General features: G+C 39.2%; 1 protein-coding gene across 1 annotated transcript in view; it reads right to left on the reverse strand.

Annotated features, from left to right (window-relative positions):
- The window catches only part of MAPRE3 (microtubule associated protein RP/EB family member 3), a 94,899-nt gene extending 69,428 nt beyond the window's left edge, over window positions 1-25,471 (reverse strand). The window contains exon 1 of the mRNA XM_074209892.1: window positions 25,410-25,471. The gene's annotated coding sequence lies outside the window, so the exon portion shown is untranslated. The remainder of the gene's footprint in view (window positions 1-25,409) is intronic.
- Between the last annotated feature and the right edge of the window lie 424 nt (window positions 25,472-25,895).

A 25,895-nucleotide genomic window follows, 5' to 3' on the forward strand; every position in this document is an offset into this window, starting at 1 on the left:
TTTCTCCCTTGTCTACACATAGAGAAGCCTACCCAAGAAACCAGTTAAGTTTAGGTAATGTTTCTAATAGTTTTTTTGTGGTGCATTAAGAAATTAAAACCAGTTTAATACAATACAATTTCTTCACTGAGACAACAAAAGCTTCAATGATTAAACAATCACTGTTGGGCAAGCTAGTTCACATAGTTGGCACAATGGAATCAGGAAGACCTGAATTCAAATGTGGTCTGAGACACCAGACCCTGGGCAAATCACTTAACCTATTTGCTTTAGTTTCCTAATCTGCAAAATGGGGGTAGTAATAATAGCACCTTGAGGACTAAATGAGTTAATAATTGTAAAGTATAGTGAGTGCCATATAAATGTTAGCTATTATCACTAATAAGAGTAGCAAAGAAAACTGCATTTCAAGGCTTAACAGAATTTAGATAGATAAAACATAACAATTACATATATGGTTGTGAAGTACTTGAAATATTAAACCCAACTGGCACAAAGAGGGAGAGTAAATAATAAAAGTAAGACCACAGAATAAGCTGGGGCTCACCTACTATCCCATTAAGCTATTTTCAGATTCTAGGGAATACACTGTGAGGAACAGACATCCATTTTCCTACTCAGGAATTCAAATTTGACTGGAAGCATAAGATGAAGCTGTGTCCTGTGAGGGTTTGATTTCATTTATATTCATTTATATTGAAGAGGAAAATGGTTGATTCTTCTCCTGAAATGAGGAGAACTGGAAGCCTTTTCACTTTTAGCATATAGTACTGGTCCTTATGACAGATAAGGGGTCATTGTTCTGACTCAGAGTAGACTTGATATGTAGCAGAGAAGTAGAAGTGTTTGATTTTTCCACACTTTAATTTCTCTTCATCTCTCCCAGTCTTCTCTCATCCTGAAGCCTAGAATTAGAGGCCTTCATTCTGATTCTGGTGGAGGCAAAACCACAAAGCAAACAAAATGAAGAAATCTGCTATACAGATACTGAAAAGTGACATTCAGTGAAAGGTCATAGTTATTAATGACCAATGATCTCTTCGGCCAGCATTCAAAAACAGGCCAAATGCATAAAGCACACAGTGTCCCTTCCTTGAAAAGTCAGTTACATGCAGAGAATTTTTTTTAATCAGTATGGATTTCCAAGGTCAGAGCAGAAATAACCTCTCACAATCATAGAATATGAAACTGGAAGATATGTAATACTGTCTTTCCTTATATTTAACAGAGAAGGGCCTCACATACCACAGTTAGAACCCTTAATATATATATATATACCAATAAACCTGCCTAGTCAGCCTAGAATGATGAGCAGATGAAATGCTGAAATTTCTTATGGTTGGATCCAGTATCTCTGCTGAGGTGGGAAGTGGCAATGGTATTATATAGATATAGATAGCTCTGAGATGGAAGAGCAATCAATAATTTCTATAAGCTCTCTTTCTGTTTACTACCTCAGTTTCCAGTCACTGCATTCAAGTATTCAAAGCAAATAAAACAAATTTTCTTTAATTTCAATATGTCTTTGGTCTATGTGTATGAGGTGGGAAATGAAATAAGTCATCAACCATTTCACACAGTTCCTAGGAATTCACCATAACTCTTAAGAAATTTTTGTCAAAGTATGCAGCATGTACCAGTATTTGGGAATGTTAAGACATCTCTGCTAAAAGACTTATTCTATTTAAAGTGATCAGTAACACAAAGCCTTGAGAAAGAGGACCTGCTTTTTTCATATTTCATGTGACCTCCAGCAGTTTTACTACCTGATGCTTCTGATTCTGCTGGTAGAACTCTTCCCTTTAGAGTTGACAGCAAAATCAACTATGAAAAATTCTGCCAATAGAATTTGGACTTTTGTGAGTGAGAACAGTGGATAATTTTGAAGCTCCTATTATTAGTTTTCCCAAGATCCAAGCCTAACTCTTTGAAGTGGTGGATATGGAAATACACATATTTATAATTAATGTTTGCTCATCATCTAGTAACTCTGTGTGGGAGATGAGCATTATTTACATATGAGGAAGATTTTAAAGTGTCATTTCCCAAAGTCATAGATAAAAACAGAGGAGGAATTAGAACACTGCCCCTGATGGCCTATTTAGGTTTAGAATATTTAATCATCCTATCCAGTAAAGTACACATTGATTGTAAGATGCCCAAATGGTAATTCAACACTGAGAAGTATGTTACAATTACAGCATATCAGTTTTTTGTTACTCCTGTCCCATGTCTCCCTGCTAGTACTTTCCTATTACCTCCTGAGGACCTGTTTCTATCATTCTTATTTAACAAGAAGACTAATATTACCATTTTTTTTCCTTTCTTTAGGTTTTTGCAAGGCAATGGGGTTAAGTGGCTTGCCCAAGGCCACACAGCTAGGTAATTATTAAGTGTCTGAGGCCAGAATTGAACTCAAGCCCTCCTGACTCCAGGGCTGGTGCTCTATCCACTGCACCACCTAGCCGCCCCAATATTACTATCTTTTATCTATATTATCACAATCTTCCCATGTCCCATGTGATCCTTGACACCTGATCTCTTAAATCTGTTCCATCACCCCAATTCCAGTATTTCTACTAATCTCTGGGTTCATCTCTTTGTGTCTTTCTTGCCAGTACTTTATAATACTGGCAATGTAAGGAGTTTCAATAAAAATAATGTCATAATGGACCAAATTCAATGGTTCAATCAGTCTAAGATTCTAAATCCAATAATGATATCAAGGGATATTATCAAGGGAAGATTGTGAGGCCCTCCAAAGGGTTACCTCAACAGATTTGGAATCCCAATATTCCTAGTTTACCTTAATGAAGCTCTAGGCTATCATCTATGAATTTATCTAATCACTTTTTGAACCTACATAATTTCATTAGATTTGAACAAATTTTCAGAGTCATTGGAAAAAAATTTTCTTTTACTATCCATAGGCCCTGTTCAAAAGATTCTCTCCAAATCCAGACTCATGAGAACTAAACAGGGGCAACCAATTTTTAGCCAAGAAAAGTTTTGGAGTAGGACAGGTTCAGGGAAGATATGAAATAGTGAAATAGATCTAGTGACTAGGGCTCATTTCTGATTCTAGAACCCAATTGTTCATCTAGTTAAAAAAAGATCCTCTGCTTCTGTAAAAAATATATCTTTATCTATCTGCATATATACACACATATATTTTGATCTGCTAACTATGATATATATATATACATATATATATATATCTTTCTGCATCCACATTATAGAGAAATGAAATGTAAAATCTTGTTTTTCAAATGGCTCATGAACTGGAGAGATTTTCCCCTATACACTTTCCTATGATCATAGAAAGGGTCCAGACCAAGCTATGTCCATGAAAAGTTATGAGGTGCAATAGGTGAAGGCCTGGACTTAGAGTAAGGAAGGAGTCAGGATTCAAATTCGTGCGACTCTCAGCAAGTCACTTAATACCCTGGAATTCAATTTCCTAATCTGTAAAAGGACTAGGGTATACTTGATGAACTTTAAGGTCTTTTCTAGCTTTAAATCTATGATCATATGATCCTTAATTTAGAGATAAATTAGAAATGACCCTATCTATGCTATTGCTACCCCCAAATAGGAAATTTTGTAATTCATTAAGTACCTATTATGTACCAAGTATGGGGGGGGGGTGTAGAGAAGACAGACAACTGCATAGAAGAATACCATCATTTTATAGTTGTATAACAGGGGAATAGCTGGGGAGCTCAGGACTTATGATCATGAGCAGAGTACTGCTGATGCAATTCCCCAGGTGGAAGACGCTGGGGAGCCTGCTTCCAGGAGAGTAGTGATGACATGTATTAAAAGTGCCTTGGAGAGCTTTGGAGCATGGGAAAACATTCTATTCTTGGATCTGATTTGCTAAACATGAGGAGAATAGGAACCTCTTTGACTGACTAAAGTGGAATACCTGGAACTGGCATGCAATCAAAAGGCACTAATCAACTTCTCCCTTCCTTTCTTGGTTTGACTTCTTGCATGGCAGTGCTTGGGTAAGGAGAGACATACTATGAGGGGATTGGTCTTTCTTTCTTTTTCTTTTTTTCCCTTTTAGATGAAAGAGATTAGAGGCTACAACCTTGTGTCAAAAGGTCTGAAGGTTCAGTCAGGAGGTGCTGAAGTCAAGTACAGGATGGGTTTCACAGCAAGCCCAGCTTTAAGGAGCATGAAATAGCTTTCAGGGATTTAACTCAGCTGGAGTTGAAATAAGTACTGAACTTGGTGGAGCCAATGCTATGTAGATACCTCTCTAGGTTCTGAGGTAGTATAGGAGAGAAGGGGCTCCTGAAATACTGGGAGAAAATTGTTCTATTCCTGTTTTTGCTCTATCTTCAAAGTAAATAGTTAATTTGTAACAGTTAATTGACATAAATTGGTTAAATGGAACTGGGGAGCTAACAATGAGGGGAACCCAGTTGCCAAAGGGGCAAACCATTTGAGTGTATCCTGAGACCCTGAGGGAGAGATGGAGCTAGCTTTGCTAGATAGGACTAAGTTTACAGAGTAACTCTCTCCATTCATATACTCTTTGAGGTTTACAAAATAGGTTTACTATTTTTATCCTCATTTTACAGATGAAGAAACTGAGGCTCTAAGGGGTTAAAATCATGTGCCCAGTGTGAAAGATATTACATTACTTACATCCAGCCTTCTTTCTAATACAGCACATCTCAATTTAATGATTCTTATGATACTGAATCATTTTATCAAAGAACAAAGAAGAGGACAATTTAATCAGTTGTCCCCCAAATCTAGGATTATCTCCTGTTCTCTAAATATTTCAGTAAGGTTTAAGTTAATTTAGACAGTTCAGAGCAGTAGATGGCCCAGTAAGAGACTCAAGGCCCAAGCCATCATGTTATCTATGTCTTAACTTCCATGTGTGTTGGTGGAAATAAAATTCAATGTCTACTAGCTTCTCAGGGAAAAGATGAAAGTTCCCTGGTAAGTGTCTCGGGAATAGGACCAATAAAAGACAAAATATAATTGTATCTGTCAGGCAATTCTCCCTTCATAACTTTTTTTTTTTAGGTTTTTGCAAGGCAAATGGGGTTAAGTAGCTTGCCCAAGGCCACACAGCTACATTATTATTAAGTGTCTGAGACCAGATTTGAACCCAGGTACTCCTGACTCCAGGGCCGGTGCTTTATCCACTGCACCACCTAGCTGCCTCCCCTTCATAACTTTTTTTTTTTTAGGTTTTTGCAAGGCAATGGGGTTAAGTGGCTTGCCCAAGGCCACACAGCTAGGTAATTATTAAGTGTCTGAGATCCTATTTGAACTCAGGTACTCCTGACTCCAAGGCCGGTGCTTTATCCACTACGCCACTTAGCCTCCCCACCTTCATAACTTTCAATGAAGATTCTTTTTTAATGCAAAACAACTAAACATCTTAACAGAATTTTCTTATATTATTCTAGACCCCAGTCAAATTGGACTCTAATTTTCTGCTCCCCATATGGCCTATGCTACTTTTTCATCTCAATGCTTATAATCAGTGTCCTGGCAAGGATGGTGTCAGAATCCTAGTTCTACTATTTTCTGTGATCTAGAGAAAGTCACTTTATCTCTTGGGTTTCAATTTTTTCCTCTGAAAAATAATGGTGATGGAATACATAATGTCTGAATGAGTCCACACCTGGAATTACTGTCTCATCCCAACCAAACAAATCAGCAAGCATTTTATTAAATGTTTAACTGCCAGGCAACTGTGCTAGGTTTTGAAGGATACAAAGACAAATGAAACAATCCCTAATTCCAAGAAGTCCATATTCTAAACAGGGATATAATTGTACATATGGTAAATTACAAAAAATAGGTGCAGAATAAATACAAGAAAATTTCTTGGAAAGGGAAAAAGATTAGGAAAAGGCACTAAAAGCTCAGAGAATAAGGAAAGGCCTCACACAGGGCAGAATTTGAGATGAGTTTTGAAGGAAACTTGGGATTGTAAGAGGAAAAGGAGAGGAAGGAGAACATGCTAAGCATTAGGGAATAGTCTATACAAAGGCACAGAGATGGAAGAGAAAATGTCACCAGAGAGGGTGGTCAGTTAGGAAGGTCAGTTAGATTAGACTTAAGCTCATAATGAGGAGTAATGTAAAAGAAAGTTGGAAAAACCTATTACATGCCAAACAGAGGAGTTTGTTTCTATTTTTAGTGATAAAAGGGATCCCCAGAGGGTGAGAATGACTGGATCATCTTTAGGAATATCCCTCTGGCAGCTGTGGAGAAGAAGCCTTGAAGAGGAGAGAGATATAAGGCAAGAAGAACAATTAAGAAACTATTGCTAGGGGGTGGTGCAGTGGATAAAGCACCAGCCCTAGAGTCAGAAGTACCTGGGTTCAAATCTGTTCTCAGACACTTAATAATTACCTAGCTGTGTGGCCTTGGGCACATCACTTAACCCTGTTTGCCTTGCAAAAAAAAAAAAAGAAGCTATTGCATTAGTCCAGGCAAAAGGGTAGGAGGGTCTGAATGTGGATGTGGCTGTGAGATGTTTATGAAGGTATCCTTTCTCCCCTTTGTGATGAGGAAAACATGTTTTAAACTTTAAAACACAAATACATTTAAAATGATAAATAACAATAACATGATATGGACCTGGGATTTCTTTGGTGTACTGATATATGAGAAACTCCTGGTATAGAAATTTTGACTATTTAGAATTTTTATTTTGGAGACAATCTAGGTTAAGTGACTTGTCCCAATTCACTAGTAAGCTAGTAAGAGTCTGAGACCAAATTTGAATTCAGGTCCTCCTGAATCCAGGGCTAGTGCTTCATTCACTGTGTCATCTAGCTGCTCCCAATTTAGAATCTTATAGTTTCTTAGAGCTCTGCAAGGTTAACTTGACTACAGTTGCATAGTAAGTATGTGTCAAAGACAGGACTTGAACCCAGGTCTCCTATCTTCTAGGACTGTTTTCTGTACAATCTGGTACACACACCTCTCTGGAACAAAAATAATAATAAAAGATGACCAATTCAGGGAAGCTATTCTGAAGCTAGGTTGAAGAACAGGAAGAGAATTTATAATCATCATTATTAATGATAATACCCAGCGTTTATATATTACCTACTATGTGCCAGACACTGTGCTTTACAAGTATTATTTATTCTGATTCTCACAAGCTTGGGAAGGATTATTCCCACTTAGGCTTGAGGAAGCTGGGGCAAACAAGAGGCTAAGTAACTTGCCAAGAAATTAAGTAAATCACCAACTAGTAATTGTTTTAGGCTGATTTGAGCTCAGGTCCACCTATTTCCAGGTGCAGCACTCTGATCACCATGCCACTCAGCAGCCACTGCTGATGATGACTGCAACATGATTCTTCTAACAGTAAAGTAGTGGTAATTCACGAGTTTACACTGAGCTTACAGGGTAAAGGGACACATTGAAAAGCAGTACTTTTACTATATTCCTTATTGTTCATTATTGTGGTTGTTTGTCCTTTGTTCTCAAAGAGATTTGAAGGTCTTCCATTTGTCACAGTATTCTTCAACCCAAACTCTTACACCTACCTTGGTCATTCCTAGCTCTCCTCAATCCTACACTACTTGAGTCCCTACTATTCTCACCGCATCTTTTTACTGTGACCCCTGGACTTGTTTTACATGTCTTTATGTCACTGCTATAATGAAAGCCTGATACTCCTTCAAATGTTGACTCTGTTGTCATATCTTACTGATGCACACCCTGCACCCATTCCTCTCATCTCTAGACCATGGATTCATTACATGCTTTTAAATTCCCATTCCTGGATAGCAAGTACTTCAATCCTAATGTCTTTATCGCCTCTGTCAGCTTGTTCCAAGACTTCTTTTTTTTGTTGGGGTTTTTTTTTTAGGTTTTTGCAAGGCAAATGGGGTTAAGTGGCTTGCCCAAGGCCACACAGCTAGGTAATTATTAAGTGTCTGAGACCAGATTTGAACCCACGTACTCCTGACTCCAAGGCACGTCACCTAGCCGCCCCTACTACGCCACCTAGCCGCCCCGTTCCAAGACTTCTTTCATAGAACCATATAAAATCTTGGACTTGGGAGTAGCCTTTTGAGGCCAGTTGGTGTGAGTCTCTTCCCTATTTGACAGATGAAACAAAGTCCTGAAGAGGTGAAGTGATGGGGGTGGGGGGAAGGATCTAAGTATATCTTTCCATGGTACTCTGCTTCTCACTTATGTCTCTGCAGGTGTTCTAAATAGAAAATTAAAGGGAGTTCTGAATTGCCTCCCTACAAGACCTCCCGGGAGAGAAAAATAATAGGAGCAGAGGCAAGAAGTTTCTTTTTATTTCAATCTAGGTATAAAATGAGATCTCTTGGCTTTTGTCCAGGACAAGATTGAACCTGAATTATTTGATTTATTTGTCTAATCCTAGGAAAGCCAGGTGCAGACTTATCATCACTTATCTTGTCCAGTATTTTTATTATGGAAATGACACTTTTGTACAATATCACAGCAGGATTCAGGGTTGAATCCTGGGACACAAGAGAGAATGAATGTCACTTTTTCCACCTTTCAAGAAGTTGTCAGCACATGGTTCACATTTTTCTTCTCTTCTGTCTCCTACCATCATCCTCTGCAATGCTATTATCAAGCCCCTGAACCTCTAAGATCCTTGTATCAGCACAGGCTCATGTGGATGCAGTAAGAGGACAAGAGAGGGCAGGGCAGGTTAGTATAGACTTATAAACAGGGCACTGGTACTGGAAAGATGGCCCAACCATTCACACATTTTAACTGAACAGGAAGAGAGTTGGACAGCGAACAGAGTCCTAACAGGGAGTCTGTAAAGAGGATCTTAGGTTCTGGTATAGAGGATACACTCCCCAAAAGGCATAATTGGGGACAAGTAAAGGCTGGCAGGTAGGGAGCTCTTTTCCAGAGTGGAAAAGAGAAACACTTGTGTTTATGACTAGTTACCAAACACCAGTAGAGGGCATATCCTTTGTGAGAATACTTTCAATTCTAAAACCTTCCCAGTCTTTATTCTATTAGTCCTTACCTTCAATCATATACCAATATCTTATTATCTGATCACTAAAAAAACACTACCACTTCACTTTCAGAATCTTTAATATTCCCCCCTTCCCCAAATTCCTCATCCTCACCTGAAACTACTACTTCCTCACATGTCTTCTTTTATATAGATAGTGAATTTGCTTTCTGTAGTCACTGGGTCCTATAATTTGCTCACTTGCTATTATTTTACTTGGATCATTAGCCTATTTTTCTAGATTCACTGGACTATTTATCCACTTCTGACAACATGATAAACTAATTCAATGACATTGCTCTCTCACTTAAATTACCCTGATTAGACCTTCCACAGCATTTTTTATCAAATGCCTAAGAATGAATCTCTATCCCCTCTCACCTCCAGATACAAAAGTCAGTTCTGCTATATTTTTTCATTTGCTATGCAAAATAGCACAATGAAAACCATAGAGTTTATGAGGGAGAATGGGGTTTAAGGATACAATATTCAAAAACTTCATTAGTTACTTTCAAAAAATCTAATTTTTGGAATGGTAGTTTTTTTATTAGTATTTAATGACAACTTTACTCATGTTAATAGTTGAGAATTACATAAATACAATAATAAATATTGGCAGCTTCTTCGGTCTTAGACTGCTGTTTGACCTTGTTAGGTTTCCATGGCTAGGGATGGGAAAAACTGTAAGTTGGGGAGGACATAACTATGGAACTTGGGAGGTCACAGTGGAAAACTGGAGGGGAAGGAGGTGGATCAGTCCTCTCTTCCCACAGCTCTTATTGCACTGGAAGATAATACAATAAAGGGCACTTTACCTAATAAAGACCTCTTGTGAAAGTTGGTGTCAGTTGGTGTCAGAAGGGTTGCAGTTTGTGAATTACTGTGACCATTCTTGCTGTTTCTCATGGAAGAATTTGAGCATCAGCGAATCTGAATTTTAGTTATACTCACAATATTCTCTAATCAATTGTGTTGGAACAAATATGAGTTTTTAAAAGGAAGTATCACAAAAGAACTGATTGTATTTGTTTCTGCTCCCTAGATATTGAACAGTGGTGGAAAAAAGATGCAGAACTATATAGACTAGATTCATTACAAATTCATGTTATCAAACATCGACTTGTACATTACTTTATTCATCTCTTACATTTAAAACTCCTCAAACTATGTGAGATCTACTCAAGACTACCTCTTTCCTCACTGTTGATTATTTCTTTATTGAAAAGATTGAAACCACACAGAATAAGCTTCCTTATCTTCATCTTAATATACCTGTCTTTACATCCATGTCTTTGTCTTTGCAACTAGTCTTAGAGAAAGAGGTAATACTCTTCCTTGGGGAAGTTAACTCCTTCATCTATGTTCTATATGTCAGCCCTTCCTACCCCTTGAGTCAGGAGAACTTGATTCCATGCTTCTCTCTTCTTTCTATCATCTTCAGCTTATTCAGCTCACTTAACTTTTTTTTGTTCAATTCAATTAAAAAGTATTCATTAATTGATGGGTAAAGTGTTAAGGATACAAAGAGGATACAATACACAGACCTTGCCCTCAAGATATTTATAATCAATTTGCAAGGATTAAGCCATAATATACATAATAGATTCAAAAAATGTTGTCTTGAACCTTACAATGAGAAAGCTGTAGAGGAAGAAATGTTCACTTAGGCAGAGAGGCATGGAACAAGTGGTATCTGAGTTGGGTTTTGAAGGAAGGAAAAGATCTCAAGAAATAGAGATTGGCATGGGTTTAGGAGTAGGGAATTCATGGAGAATCTAGTCTAGGAATAGCAAATAGCATGAGCATAGCATGAGGAGAGGACAGAATGAGAATGGGAGAGGACAGTAAGTAACCTAGACTTCACAAAAGGAAGTAATGATATTTAAATCTAGAAGGATAAGTTGGAGGCCTTGAATGATAGGAGACAGTGTTCTTTTGCCTTTATATGCGTTATCTCCCAATCTTTAAAAAATTTGGTTCCTATATCTATACTTTCAAGAGTAGAAAGGACTTATGACCTCCTTGCAGCCTAATCCTATGGTCTTTTCACAGGTTAAATTCCTTTGAACTACTCCACTGTATCTGATACTACCACTTTTTTTTTTGGCAAGACAATGGGGTTAAGTGACTTGCCTAAGGTCACACAGCTCGATAATTATTAAGTGTCTGCGGCTGGATTCAGGTCCTCTGTATTCCAGGGCCAGTGATCTATGCACTGTGCCATCTAGCTGCCCCCTACTATTCTTTATTCAGGAAATTTTCTCTCTTGATTTCATGACACTGCACCATTCTGATTCTTCTGTATCCCTTCTATCACTCCCTCTGAGAAGCCTAAACTATTTTTGCATTTGTTTATAGTGTAGAATTAACATCTTATATATTACATAGTATTTATAATATACAATTGTAATTTAGCATTATATATATAATACAATATATACATACATATAACACTATTTTGTTTACTAGTTATTTAAATCTCATTTCTCCAACTAAGTTCACTGTGGGTATCTCATATTACCTAGCACCCTACTAACTAAATTCAAAGCAAAGGTTTAATAAGTCAGTTGATTGACATTTTGCTTTATATGAGGGTCCTATGATCCCAATATCCTATCTGTATGAATATCCCAACAAATTTGGATATTTTTGGACCTGATATAACAAAGACTTAATATTTAACACTACCACCTTCCTGCCTGCAGTCAAAACTACATTATGCTGTTCTGAGGTCAGTACAGAACAGCACATACAATGCCAAGAACTGAAAGGTATATCAGAGGAATGCCAAAATTAAATCAACTTCTATCTTGGGAACTTCCAACTCTGTACTATTCCCATCTAAAAATCAAGGCAACCAGCAAATAAATTCAAATTGCTGATAACCTGCAGGGATGAACAAAGATTCAGTGGGCTGTCTGCCAAAAGTCAGGTGCCTGAAGAAAAAGTCTGACTTTGTAGTTCATGTAAAACTACAACAGATACAGATTCAGTGTAGAACTCCTCACATGGGAAGAGCTATTCAGTTTCACCCAACCTTCCAAGCCTTGCCCTTTCACATATACTCATTAACCTAACTGGTCTCACTGACTCAGAAGTACCCACGATTTTATTTCTTGCCAGTCAGCAAACATATTTTAGATCACTCAGGAAGAAGACAACAATTCCCCTGGGGCTGGGTGAATCCTGCCCCATAATCACTCTACAGTACACTGCCATCACAAGCAAATCCACAAAGCTACTCTCTAATAAGCACATGTAGCAGAGGAGGCCTTTACACCACCCTAGACAAAAGTGTTTGGGTATTCAGAGCAGTTTAGAAGACAAGACAGATATTGCTTAGAAAACATTTACGGCAGCACAAGCAGAGTTGCATGACAGCCCATATGTTCTGTATGCTCCAAGCCCTGGATCCTGGAAAATGATGCCAGAAACATATTTCCCTGTCAGGCTTATGTCCAGGAGGCTAGGCAATCAAGGTAATACATAGAAGAGTGGGGTAGGGAGAAATTATTTAAAGGAAAACAGAATGATCTCTACTATACCAGAGACAAGAGGAATGTTGCTGTTCTGGTCTCTTAATGATGCTGTGGTTGAAAAGCTGGTATACTGGAACAACCAGGAGGAAACTACCAGTCCAGTCCTTTGTAGATGACATAGTTATAGAAAATGGGAATTTTTTTTACCTCCACTTGCCCTGGTTTAGAAACAAGGCCAGTGGTCACAGAGGATGTGGCAGGGCTCAGCACTGGCAAGCCATGTCAGAAATTCTAAGTAAATTAGCACATGGCAAAAAAAAATTAAGAGTCAGGTCAAGGCTGAATTTTGGTTGGATGGGGAAAAATGTTAATTAAGTGAAATCCTAAAATATAAGGCAGAAGGAAGAGGTTCTTCATTAGGGCTCTTTCTTTGAAATTCTTTAAAATTCTAAATGGTAAAGGTTGGAAGATACAGAAAACACTGTCTTTAAGATCTACTTTATTCATTAAAAATATTACATTTATGTCTTGCATTTCACAATCAGAAACTGTTCCACTTGGTGATATTCCTCTGTGATGACACTTTTAAGCCACAAAAGCACAAAGGACACAGCATGTCCTTTCTTGTTTCATCAATGAAGAGACCCTATGGTCATCTACAGAGGTAATCTGGAGGAAAGTACTTGGGTGTGGAATTCTCAGTCATCATGATAGCATAGAGACTGTGAGCAGAGTCCCTCAGGAGAAATTAAAGACCCTAGGCTCCCCTGGTGTAGATACCCTATGAGGCTACAACATAGAAGAATCACTATGGACATATGAAACAATATCTGTTCCTCAATTGGCTTTAAATTGAGCAATGGTGGTTTTGATATCACACTCACTTTAAAGTCCTATATCTCCAGGCAAGTGGCATTGAAATATGAATATACATATACATATAAAACATATCTACATATACCAAATATTAGAGAGTTGGTTTTTTAATAGAGAAGTTCTGGGGTGGCTAGGTGGTGCAGTGGATAGAGCACTAGCCCTGGAGTCAGGAGGACCTGAGTTCAAATCCGGCCTCAGACACTTATTACCTAACTGTGTGACTTTGGGCAAGTCACTTAACCCCACTGCCTTGCCCAACCCCCTCCCAAAAAACCCCCAAACAAATAGAGATGTTCTTAAAAGAGCATTAAGGCTAACTTTCATGGGCAAATGAAGCATTTAAAGTCCCAAATATTGCTTTATGAGATAATAGATTCCTTTCAGCTGTAAATGTTCAAGCAGAAGCTGAATAACTGTTTGTCAGGAATGTGGCAGAGGGGAGTCATACCTTAAGTTATTAACTGGAGGGGATAATATTTAAGATATATTCCAATTCTATGAGTCTTTGATGAAATGCTGCAAAGTTGTGTTAGAAAGTCTGGGCATTTAGTTCAGTTTGTTAAGAGTATGGCAGTTTAGCTAATAAAATCAAGATCATGGATTAAATCTAGTTTAAAATTGTAAGCTAGGTACAGAGAGAAATTTTTCCATGATCATCCTGGCCTATCTATGCTATCTTACAAACAGGTCCCTGTGGACAAAAGGAGGGTTAGGATAGAATGTAGTCAGTATGGCAGTCAGTTCTGCCAAAGGTTTTTTTCTATATCAAAAGAATAGATTCTGCCAAGGATGGGAGAGAATTTTTTAAAAAATATTTTATATTTCATTTGTAACTTAATTCTCCTACTGATTCTCCTCCATTGAACAACTATAAAAACTAACAAAAACCTCATTAAAAGCAAGCACAGTCCATCAAAGTTGAGATATTTAAAAACCAAAATGCAGCAATAGAATTTTTCTTAAAAAGATGGAGTAGATGACAATGTAAATTATTAAGGTCAAAACATCCTAACTACTGGAATATAACAACTGAAAGTAGCTGCACCTACCTCCCTCAGCAGTAAAGCTGCTGAGGGCCTGGAAAAGAAAGATCTTGTCACTATAGATAGGCCTTGGCACTTTCCAATGGTTTGATAACAGGGTTGGCATGGTATTATCAAAAAATGACATTGAAGTAGATGTATTATCATCTGCTTTGCTGCTGCACCCTAAGAGTTACAAGCTATTGCTGTCTGATGTACAGTTGAGACATCTTTACGTATCATCTCCCCCTCGTGAGTTCCTGGAGAAAAGAGATTGCCTTGTTATTCTCCAGTGCTTTTTTCACTCCCTTCCTCCCTCCCTCTCTCACTCATTCACTAAGATCACTGATAAAAATGTTATTTTTATCCAAGCAACTGGCCAAGGACTGGTCCTTGGAGAATTCCTCTTCAGATGATTCATTAGTGATGATTGGTCCACTTATTCAACTAGTTCTGAATTCACTAACTGTACTATCATCTAGTGCTCATTTATTGCTAAAACTACCTCCTTAACGCTGCCAAAATGAAATTACTAAAGTAAAGGTCTAACATGATGTCATGCCCCTGCTCAGGAAGTTTCAATAGCTCCCTGTTGACTTGAGGATCAAATATAAAAGTCCTCTGGCAGTTAAAGCCCTTCTGGCTCCAGTCTGCCTTTCCAGACTCATTATACACTAATCCCTTTCACACCCTCTATGATTCCAACAAAACAACTTTACTTGGGGCACCTTATAACATAACACTGAATCTCCTTATCTGTTCCTTTACACAAGTTGCCCGTTCCCCAATTCCTGAAAGGCTCTCTGTCCTCATTTACACCCCTTGGAATCTGAGTCTTCAAAGCTTGACTCAAGTGCCTCCACCTCTTAAAAGAGGCCTTTCCCAGTGAACTGCTTCTAGTTTCTTACCCCCTGAGATAACCTTGTACTTATCTTATATTAACATATCTATGTACATGTTGCTTATTCCATTAGAATATAAGTTCCATGAGGGCAGAGCCTTCTTCATTTTTGCCTTTGTATTCCCAACATCCAGCACAGTGCTTAGTTACATAACAGCAACTGAATAAATGCCTACTGATTCGTAGTTATTCATTCAAATGGTTTAAATGAAACAAGGATGAAGGTGTAGACCTGCATTTGATAAATATGAACTACTAGAAAGAGTACCTGACTGGAAGCTGTCACACTAGTTCCAATTCTGTCATGAATTAACTGACCTTGGACATGTACTTTATCATCTATGAGTTTCAGTTTCCTTCTTCAGGTCACGGTCATATACCTGATTAAAAGTATAATTGTTGTAAAACAGTGTTGGGTGTTTCAGCTAGCTTCCTTTTAGAAAGAGAAATAGGTTGCACAGTGGATAGAGCACTGGACTTGGGAGTCAGGAGGACAACAGTTTGAATCCAGCCTCAGACATTTGCCACTTAGTAGCTGTATGAACTCGGGCAAATCACTTAACCCTGATTGCCTTACATTCAGGGTCATCTCCCATCATCCTGATTCATATCTGGCCATTGGACCCAGATGGCTCTGGAGGAAAAAAGTAAAGCTGGTAACTTAGCACAGCACTCCCTCACTCAAATCCAATTCTTGTGCTTGTCATGGCATCACCTGATGTCATGGTCTTCTTCAAGAACTGAAGGACAAACAACAGAAAGAGAATGCACACACAAAAAGGTCTGAACACTTAATTTGGGTCTCTGTTCTGTTATTTTTTACCTATGGTAAATGAAGATTTCTCCAAGTTCCAATTTCTTCATCTGGAAAATTAAAGTAATATTTGCATTACCTACTTCAGTGCTGGCAAGTTCAAAAGAAAATGTATATAAAATGTACTTAAATATTAAAATCTATAATGTAAGTTATTAGTAATAATATTAACACTACTTTTTAATATTAAGCTAAAAGATTTTTCAGAGTCTGCGTGTTATTAGAGTAACATAATACAGCAATTTTCAAACTTTTTGCTTTCAGGATCCCTTTATACTTTTTTTCTGTTTTTTTTTTTGCAAGGCAATGGGGTTAAGTGACTTGCTCAAAGTCACACAGCTAATTAATGATTAAGTGTCAGAGGCCACATTTGAACTGAGGTCCTCTTGACTCCAGGGTTGGTACTCCATCCACTACACAACCTAGCCACCCCACTTCTTTATACTCTGAAGAATTTTTGCTCATGTGATTTTATATCTATCAATATTTACTATCTTAGAACAGATAATTAAAAATTTATCTAATTCATTTTAAAACAATAATAATAAAAAACCTACAACATCAACATAAATAACATCTTATAAAAGAACTATTTTCCAAAACAAAACGAAAATTAATGTGAAGACTACCATTGTTTTACATATTTTTTTAGGCTTTTTTTTGCAAGGCAAATGGGGTTAAGTGACTTGCCCAAGGCCACACAGCTAGGTAATTATTAAGTGTCTGAGGCCTGATTTGAACTCAGGTATTCCTGACTCCAGGGCCAATGCTCTATCCAATGCTCTATCCCTGTTTTACATATTTTTGTATATCTCTTTTTTTTTTTTGCATATCTCTTTAAAGTCTGACTTAAAAGGAAACAGCTAGATTTTCCTATTTGAGTCTTCATTCAATTTGTTATGATTGTTTTGGGTGAAGTGTTTGAAGGAACACCTGAAATAGCTAGATGGCTCACTAGATACAGTGTTAGACCTGGAGTCAGAAAGACTTGAGTTCTAATCCAGCCTTTGGGTATGATCAGTTGACATTTACTAGTAAGTCACTTGACCTGTTTGCTTTAATCCACTGGAGAAGGAAATGGAGAACCACTCCATTATCTTTGCCAAGAAAACTCTATAATGGAATCATGAAGAGTTGGACATGACTAAACAATTAAAAAAAAATACAGTCTTACTGGCCAATATGACCAGAAAGGATAATGATCATTGTTGGAAGGGTTGTGGGAAATCTGGGACACTATTACATTGTTGGTGGAGCTGTGAACTCATCCAACCTTTCTGGAGAGAAATTTGGAACTACGCCCAAAGGGCAACAAAAATGTGCATACTCTTTGATCCGGCAATACCACTACTGGATCTATACCCTGAAGAAATGATGAAAAAGGGTAAAAACATAACTTGTACAAAAAATATTCATAGCAGCCCTGTTTGTGGTGGCAAAAAATTGGAAATTAAGCGAATGTCCTTCAATTGGGGAATGGCTTAGCAAACTGTGGTATATGTATGTTATAGAACGCTATTATTCTATTAGAAACCAGGAGGGATGGGAATTCAGGGAAGCCTGGAGGGATTTGCATGAACTGATGCTGAACGAGATGAGCAGAACCAGAAAAACACTGTACACCCTAACAGCAACATGGGGGTGATGTTCAACCTTGATGGACTCGCTCATTCCATCAGGGCAACAATCAGGGACAATTTGGGCTCTCTGTAATGGAGAATACCATCTGTATCCAGAGAAAGAACTGTGGAGTTTGAACAAAGACCAAGGACTATTACCTTTAATTTAGAAAAAAAAAAACCTGATATCTTGTTGTCTGATCTTGCTATCTCTTATACTTTATGTTTCTTCCTTTAGGATATGATTTCTCTCTCATCACACTCAATTTGGATCAATGTATACCATGGAAACAATATAAATTGCCTTCTGTGGGGGGTGGGGGGAGAGAAGTAAGATTAGGGGAAAAATTGTAAAACTCAAAACTCAAAATAAATAAAATCTTTAATAAAAAAAAAAAGAGAACATAAGCTCTCTGAGGACAGAGAGGTTGTTTTTTTTTTAACTTTTGTATTTCCAGTGTCTAGCACCATACTAATCACATAAATGCTGATTGAATAAATGAAAAAAAATACAGTCTTAAACAGATATGTAGTTGGAAAATAAGCAATTACATTTTAGTATTTCTGTGAAAGCAGTTTTGACTTCTCAAATGCCCTGAAATGGTCTCAGGAACATACAGATCATACTTTGGGAAAAGTTGTCCTCAGAGTTACAATGTTTGCCATAACAGTTTAATAGAAAAGGAATAAATTTCAAAAGGGTATGAAATGACCAGAAAGAAGTAGAATGGACAAAGGAATATGAACCCTAAAGCTCTTTATCCAAGAAATATGAAATGTCCTAGATTGCAAAAGTACATAATCTTCTTGAAAGTTCTTTTTTTTCCTGGAAGTTCTATGCCTCAAAACTTCACCTATAGGCTTAGGATCATGATCATCAGCCCAGACTACTCTTTTTAAAAAAAAAATATTGTATTTATTTTTCCAATTATGCAATGGTAGTTTTCAACAATCAGTTATTTTGAGTTTCACATTGTTCTCCTTCCCTTACCCCTCCCCTTAGAGAAAGCAATCTAATATAGACTATATATGCATAATCATGCTAAAATAGATTCATATTACTCATGTTGTGAAAGAAGAATCTAATCAAAATGGGGAAAAAAATCAGAAAACTTTTAAAAATTGAAAATAGTAAGCTTTGGTGTATATTTAAACTCCATAGTTCCTTCTCTAAATATGGATGTCTTTTTTTCCATAACAAGGCTTTTAGAATTATCTTTGATTATTATACTGCTGAAATGAACAAGTCCATCATAGCCGATCATCACCCAATGTTGCTGTTTATGTGTACAATATTCTTCTAGCCCTGACTACTCTTTAATTTTTTATTTTTTTTCTGACTACTCTTTTAAGAAGTGGTCCAATTCTACCCACCCCAGGGTTTCACGTCTCTACTTTTAGCCTTTCAGGAAGTTCCCCCCCTCCATAGTAAGATGCAACTCCACAAATAGATTTAAAAGCAAGAAAGAAGTCTGATATAAATAGCCTTTGCCAGTCTTTTTGCCCCTTTCCATCTGAGAAACATAGCTTTAGAGCTGAGAGCACAAGTCACTCCCTTGCTCAATAAACTGCATTGGTTCCCTAGTCATATTTAAGACCAAATACAAATTCCTCTATTGAGTATTCAAAGTCTTTCACAATTGGGCTCCAACTTACCTCTTCTAGTCTCCTCACTTATTACTCCCCTTCACACAATTTATTCTCTTGTCCAACTTTCTTATTGTTCCTCATATATGATATTCTGCTTCTTACCTCTATGCTTGAAATGCCCTCCCTTTTTAGTAACTTGATCTTAGAATTTCTAGTTTCCTGAAATGTTTAGCTCATAGGTCAGCTTCCACAGGAAAGGTGATCTTTTTTGATTTCTCTAGTTGTTAGTACTTCCCCAAAACGTTACCGTGTTGTAAGCATGTATGTGCTGTCTTCTCATATTCATCATGTAAGAGCTCCTTGAGGGCAGAGATTTTTTCCATTTTTATCTTTGTATCTCCAGGGCCTGGCACTAATAAATATTTGTCGATTAATTAATTTACTAAGGAGGTGACATGATATAAACTCTTCTGTTTGACTTTGAAAGGCCTTCACAGTCTGGTCCAAAGCTTGTCTTTTCAGTCTCATTATATAGACTTCCCTTCCTGCACTCTAATGTCCAGGTCCAGCTGGCCTTCTCTCATCCTCAGTATTCTGCCTTCATGCCCAGAAACTGACCATCCTCCATACCCAGCACACACTTTCTCCACCTCTCTCTCTCGGGGAGTCCGTCTCTGAGCTCCAGCAGCACCTCTTTCAGAAAGCCTTTCTGATTCCCACAACTGCTAGTGTCCTTCTTCCTCCTGTATTGATTTTGTATTTATTCTGTGTTGCCTCACAAATGTACATGGGATCTCCAAGCTTTTGAGAGCAGGGGTTTTTAAACATTTTAAACAGTTATTGCCTAGCACATAGTAGGCTTGAAACAATAAACTAATACAACACAATAAACATTTATGAAGCACTTGGTAAGTCCTGGGCACTGTGCTAAGAGCCGGGGCTACCACAGCTGGGGTAGCAGAGTGGTGGAGTCTAATTCCAGTCTGTGCACTGAGCCTTCTTTAAATGGGGGATTGGGGAGAAGTTTTTTGCTCTGCCTCTCAGACCTCTACTGAGAAGGTCAGAGAGAAGTGAGGGTAGAGATGATGTTAAGAGTATTAGAGCTGATGCAGTCTCTGTGATGATATATTTCTTGGATACTTGTTAATTGTTTCAATCCAATCTTTTATTTTACAGATGAGAAAACTGAAACCCAGAGAGGTGTGTCTTTCCCAAGTAAACCTATGTCCTGAATCAAAATCCAGCCTTCTTTTCATTGAACCACATTATCTTCATAAATGAACAGGCTCCTCAGTGAGGCTATAATCTCTTTTCTGGCTTCTTATGAAGCAACTGTCAACCAAATACAAAACTTTTGCACCCTAATGAGGTTGTTGTTTTGCAAATTTTAGATTTGCCTTCTTTGCTTTCCCCTTGATACTCCTTTATCATTTCACAGAATTTCTAAGTTCAAAGGAACTTCAGTGGTTAAGTAGGCCAATTCTTGAACTAAAGGAATTCCTATTAGATCCTGACCCACCAGAGGTTATCTAAAAAAGATAACCCAGAAGGGGAGCCCACCACCTCTCAAAGCAGCCATTCTACTTTGAGAAGTTTTACCAGACATCAAGTCTAATTTTACCTCTTTGCACTGTTCACCTGTGGCTCTTGGTTTTACCCTGTGGGACCAAACAGAACAAGCTAATACCTTCTCCACATACCAGCCCTACAAGTATCTGAAGACAGTTATCATAATTCCCTTGAGTCTTTTCTTCTCTTCTCCAGGCAACACTGAGCTACAGCCAACCTGGACAAGTTCACATAATAAAATTGCACCCACAACTAGTGGAGAAGCTGCATGGAACCTTCATTCTTGAAGCAAAAACAACCAAAATTGCTTAAAACCTGGGTTGCTCTTCCATTAGAAATTACAGGCACTAGCCAGACCAGCCTGAGCCCAACTGAGGACCAGCTACCCCCACAAAATACAAAAACACACTAAGCTTGTACTCCAACAGCCAAATGTTGCATACACCAGCCTTTCAGATAATCAGGTCAGCTGAAAATCCAGAAACAAAAGGGCATTTCATATATTCAGACTTTGGCAGTTGTAACAACATTTCATATGCCAGATCTTTATGGGATAAAATTCTCCCTGACCAAACTTACCCTTGAGGCACTGAGAAACTACCTGAAAGTTCAGTGTCTTACTCCTAGCATTTCAATAAGGAATAAAGTCATAACAGTAAAGTTCAAAATGCTGTTTTTCATTTTTTCCACTTGTATGAATGTAGAATGGGTTTGGAGTTTCCCTCTTGTTCCTAAGGGAAGGAAGATAGGCTAAAAAGTAACACAGAACAACCTTTGCCTTTTAGAGGGCAGCAGCCAGAGACAAATCTGAGAAGACCCCAAACACTCAACTCTCCATTTGTTCTTTGTTAGTCTCATCCAAGCTCAAAAAAAAAAAACAACAAAAAAAAAAACTGGTTAGCATCTTCTGAAGTCAGAATGAGTGAAAAAAATTCTCTTTTTTTGGTGGCAAGAATGAATGTTTGAGGAGAAGGTCATGCTAAGATGTTCCTAATTCTGCAATATGCCAAGAGAAACAATTCATATCTATAGGGATAATCATATAAAAGCAAATTATTTTGTCAAAGGACCTTGAAATAGCAGGAATGAAGCAGCATTATATAGATAAAAGAATATTGAGTATTCACTCTGAGAATCAAGAGGCCTGACTCTAGCCTCACTTTATCACTGACCAGCTATATAACCTCAAATAAGTCACTTTGCCTCTGTAGCCTCAGTTTCTCCATCTATAAAACGAAGGGGTTGGTTTACATTAGGTTTCATTACATAAATTTATGAAAAAATTACATAAAATTATATGACTGGAAAAGTTTAAAGATATTTTAAGACTTCTGGATAACTATGCATATCCTTAATCACTACACAAAGGAATCTAAACACATTTGGGCAAGGTCTGATTTTGACTCAAAATATAATCTTATGTTTTCATCCAATAAGATGTAGACTATCTGTCTAACCTAAAGCATAGCAGATGCAAAATGTTCTGCCATCTTGTTAGGTCAGTTGGTTTGAATACCATGATAACTGAGGCCAAGATCATAGGTTCAATCCCCAAATTTTTTCTGCTCCATCGTCATGATGTGGGACCTCTTAACCCTAAGCAGCAATTATAAGGAGGACTGGACCAGTGCAAAGCCATCACCACCAATAAAAAAAAAATAGCTCTAAGATTATCCTGTACTGATAAGAGCATCAGTTATGATTGTTAACAGGGATGAGGACTAGACCTGCAATTTCACTGGTTCAGGGAACTCTTGGCTGAGGAAATTTTCTCTACCAATGCAGACCAGAACTCTGCCTGAAACATATAGGATAAGAGACCTGCCTAAGTACTGAGAGGTTGTGGGATCTGCCCAGGATCACACAGCCAAAATAATCAGAGTAGGACTTGAACCTGTGTTCCTAAACCTGAAATTGGTTTTTTATCCATCTTTACATGCTGCTTCTCAGTATATTTAACATAAATCTGTAAAGCAAATAAAATTATCTCATAACATAACTCTTTACATTCAGCGGTAGCTAGATGGTGCTGTGGACAGAGCACTGGTTCTGAAGTCAAAAAAGACCGGAGTTCAAATGCAGTCTAAGACATTTACTAGCTTTGTTACCTTGGGCAAAGTTCTCTCATCTCTGACTCAATTCTCTCATCTGTAAAATGGGGATAATAATAGCACCCACCTCCTGAGGTTGATGTGAGAATAAGAAGAAATAAAATCTGAAAAATGCTTAGCAACAATGCCTGGCTCAAAGAAGGAGTTATATAAATGATAGTTATTATTACTTTCCTTATTATATGTCCCTAGAAGCACAAGTAGATATACAAAAAGACTAACATAACTGGGTTAGCACGTAAGTTAGCACTAGTCTCCAATTTCAATATCTTTATGTTATGATCTCAATTAGTGGGTATATTATCTCTGAGGATACAGATAGAAGGACAAAGTTCTTAAACTTTGGCTCATATTTAAAAACTAATTAATCATGTAAGTCCAGCTTGATGTAATGAACCATCATCATTATCCCACAGAAAGCTACAAGGAACATTTTCCTGACCTATTATAATCATAATGCATTTCCTTTCTCTATTCCCAATTAATGCTGATGATTCTTAAAATTTACTTAAGGCAAGAGGAACAGTTTCTGGACCCAGATGCTTTCACTAACTCTACTCCATCAGGCATTTTATCAGCTGGTCTGACAGGAAAGTCAGAGAGGGAAAAAACAAAAGGAATGAACTCCTAGATCCCAAATTACTCTCACACCAGAGGAAGATAGATCCCACCAAATACAGTCTGTGACATTTGACACAGGATCCAATACTTTTCTCTCTGATATTTCATATCCAAATTTATACAAGAGTGGCAGTCACCTATGCTATTTTAAATTAATCTGATGTGAATCAGGGAGGTCTAGAGAAGCTGCTAACAGGCTGTGGCTGGGAAAAGTTAAGAGTCAGATTCATCATGATTTATTACTGTTTGCAATCAGCAAATTCAAATGATAATTCACCATGCTTTTTTCATCCCATTTGCTGCATAAACCCATAATCTCAGACCCCAACATATAATACAGTGGAACTCAACTAGTGAAACTAGCTTATGTTTATGCTTGCCTACTAGCCATGCAATGAAATTTATAAGCAAAAAAATAAAATAAAAAATTATCAAAGGAAATCGACATATATGAAGAGTGGAGTGGTTAGGGAGCTTTCATGTTGAAGCATATTAATTAAAAGGCTGCTCCTGGCTGAGCACAGCTAATGGAGCTTTTTGACCTCAATGCAGATTTTGGCTCTGTTCAGAAAAATAAAGGTATTTGAGAACTATCCTTACTCTGATGGGGCAGGAAAAAATGAGTTAGCATATGAAACATGATCAGGTTCCAAGTTAGGAGCACACAACCCACACCCAAATGTACTGTTCCTGCTATCACGATAGTTCTCATGCAGAGTCACCGCGGAAGGCTAGGCTCTCTAGGCCCAGGACCTGCAGTTCATGCTTCAGTCATACATTTTACAGTCACTGTATTTCTTACATCTCCTGCCTCTTATGCAAGTATGGCAGAATCCTAACAGAGTTGTTTGTAGGTTTTGTTATACTGCAAGTAAAATCAGACTCCTAGCACAACAGAGCTGAAAGGTAGTTTGGAGATTTTCCTAATCTAAGCCAGTCTTCATATCTAATCTTAAACACAAAGAGTAAAACAAAAAATTATGGAAGTCTAAAACACAGTTCTTCCAACCATAAGAGTATTTTAAAGAAAATTTGCTTCAGATAACTTACTCCTAATCATCACATTTTGAAAAGGTCTTCAGTATACCAACTTCTTAGTTGCCAAATACAGCCCTTTTCCCTCATTACCTCCATCAAGTCTTAAGATTACTTTGAAAAGGATGACATGGAGGCTGCCCCACCTAGAATGGCACCCCAGCTGGTGCTGTGCCCTCGGGAGGGCACCACGAATCTTGACTGTACAGGATGGGCGGGAGCTCCCTCCCGGCTAAAGTAACCCCCATCCCCACCTCAAGCTGCTCTGAAATCACAGGACTCAGCTGCCAGCTGGGATTGCCCAGACCTGTTCCCCCAACCAGCCCGGGCAAGAGGGAGAGAGTGGGCAGGAGGCCCTGCCCCCCGCTGCCCTCCGTGTCCGTGCCCCGGCTGCCCTCCCCGTGCCCCCGCTGCCCTCCGTGTCCGTGCCCCCGGCTGCCCTGTGTCCGTGCCCCCGGCTGCCCTCCCCGTGCCCCCGCTGCCCTCCCCGTGCCCCCGCTGCCCTCCCTCTCCGGGCTGCCCGGTCCACACCACGGAGATGCCCCAGGATCAGCGCCGCCAGGTCCCGGGGAGGGGAGCGGGCGGAGGCGGGTGGGAGCGGGCGGCAGGAGTGCGGAGGGCCGGGGGGGGGGAGGGGAGCGGCTGCCGCGGGGCCCCGGGCCGGGCCCCCGCCCTCCGCCCCGCCCCTCCCCCGCCCGGGCCCGGGCCTCTCGCTGACTCAGCCCCACGGCGGCTCCCGTCGCCTCGGCCCCGACTCACAGTGCACGAGGCGACGGCTCCGGCGGAGGCGGCTGTGGGGAGGGGGCGGGCGGCGGCCGGGGGCGGGGGCCGGCGGGGCGGCGGCTGCTGAGGCGCCGGGCCGGCCGGGCGGGCGGGCTGGGGGCTCCGCGGCGGAGGGTCCGAGGCAAAGGCCGCCGCTGGCTCCGGCTCCAACGCACCGAGACTGCGGGGGAAGAGAGCACTGCGCAGGCGCGATGCGGCCGCCGCTGTCAGAGTCCGAGGGGGCGGGGCCGGGCCACCCGCCGTCTCCACGGCAACCGGGCACAGGGACGGGGACAGCCCGAACCGCCGCCCCTCCTTAGCGACGGAACAGGCCCGCTGGTAGCCGTGACAACCGCATCGGCCTTCTCGGTCCCTTCGAGACCCAGGGAACCCTCTTACGCATCACCATGGCAACTAGGAACACTCTTCCCCCCTTTTCCCCATAGTAACCGGGTGACTCCACCCTTGGAAACTAGTGGCCTG

Source organism: Macrotis lagotis, chromosome 1, assembly GCF_037893015.1.
Source record: "Macrotis lagotis isolate mMagLag1 chromosome 1, bilby.v1.9.chrom.fasta, whole genome shotgun sequence".
NCBI lineage: Eukaryota > Metazoa > Chordata > Mammalia > Peramelemorphia > Peramelidae > Macrotis > Macrotis lagotis.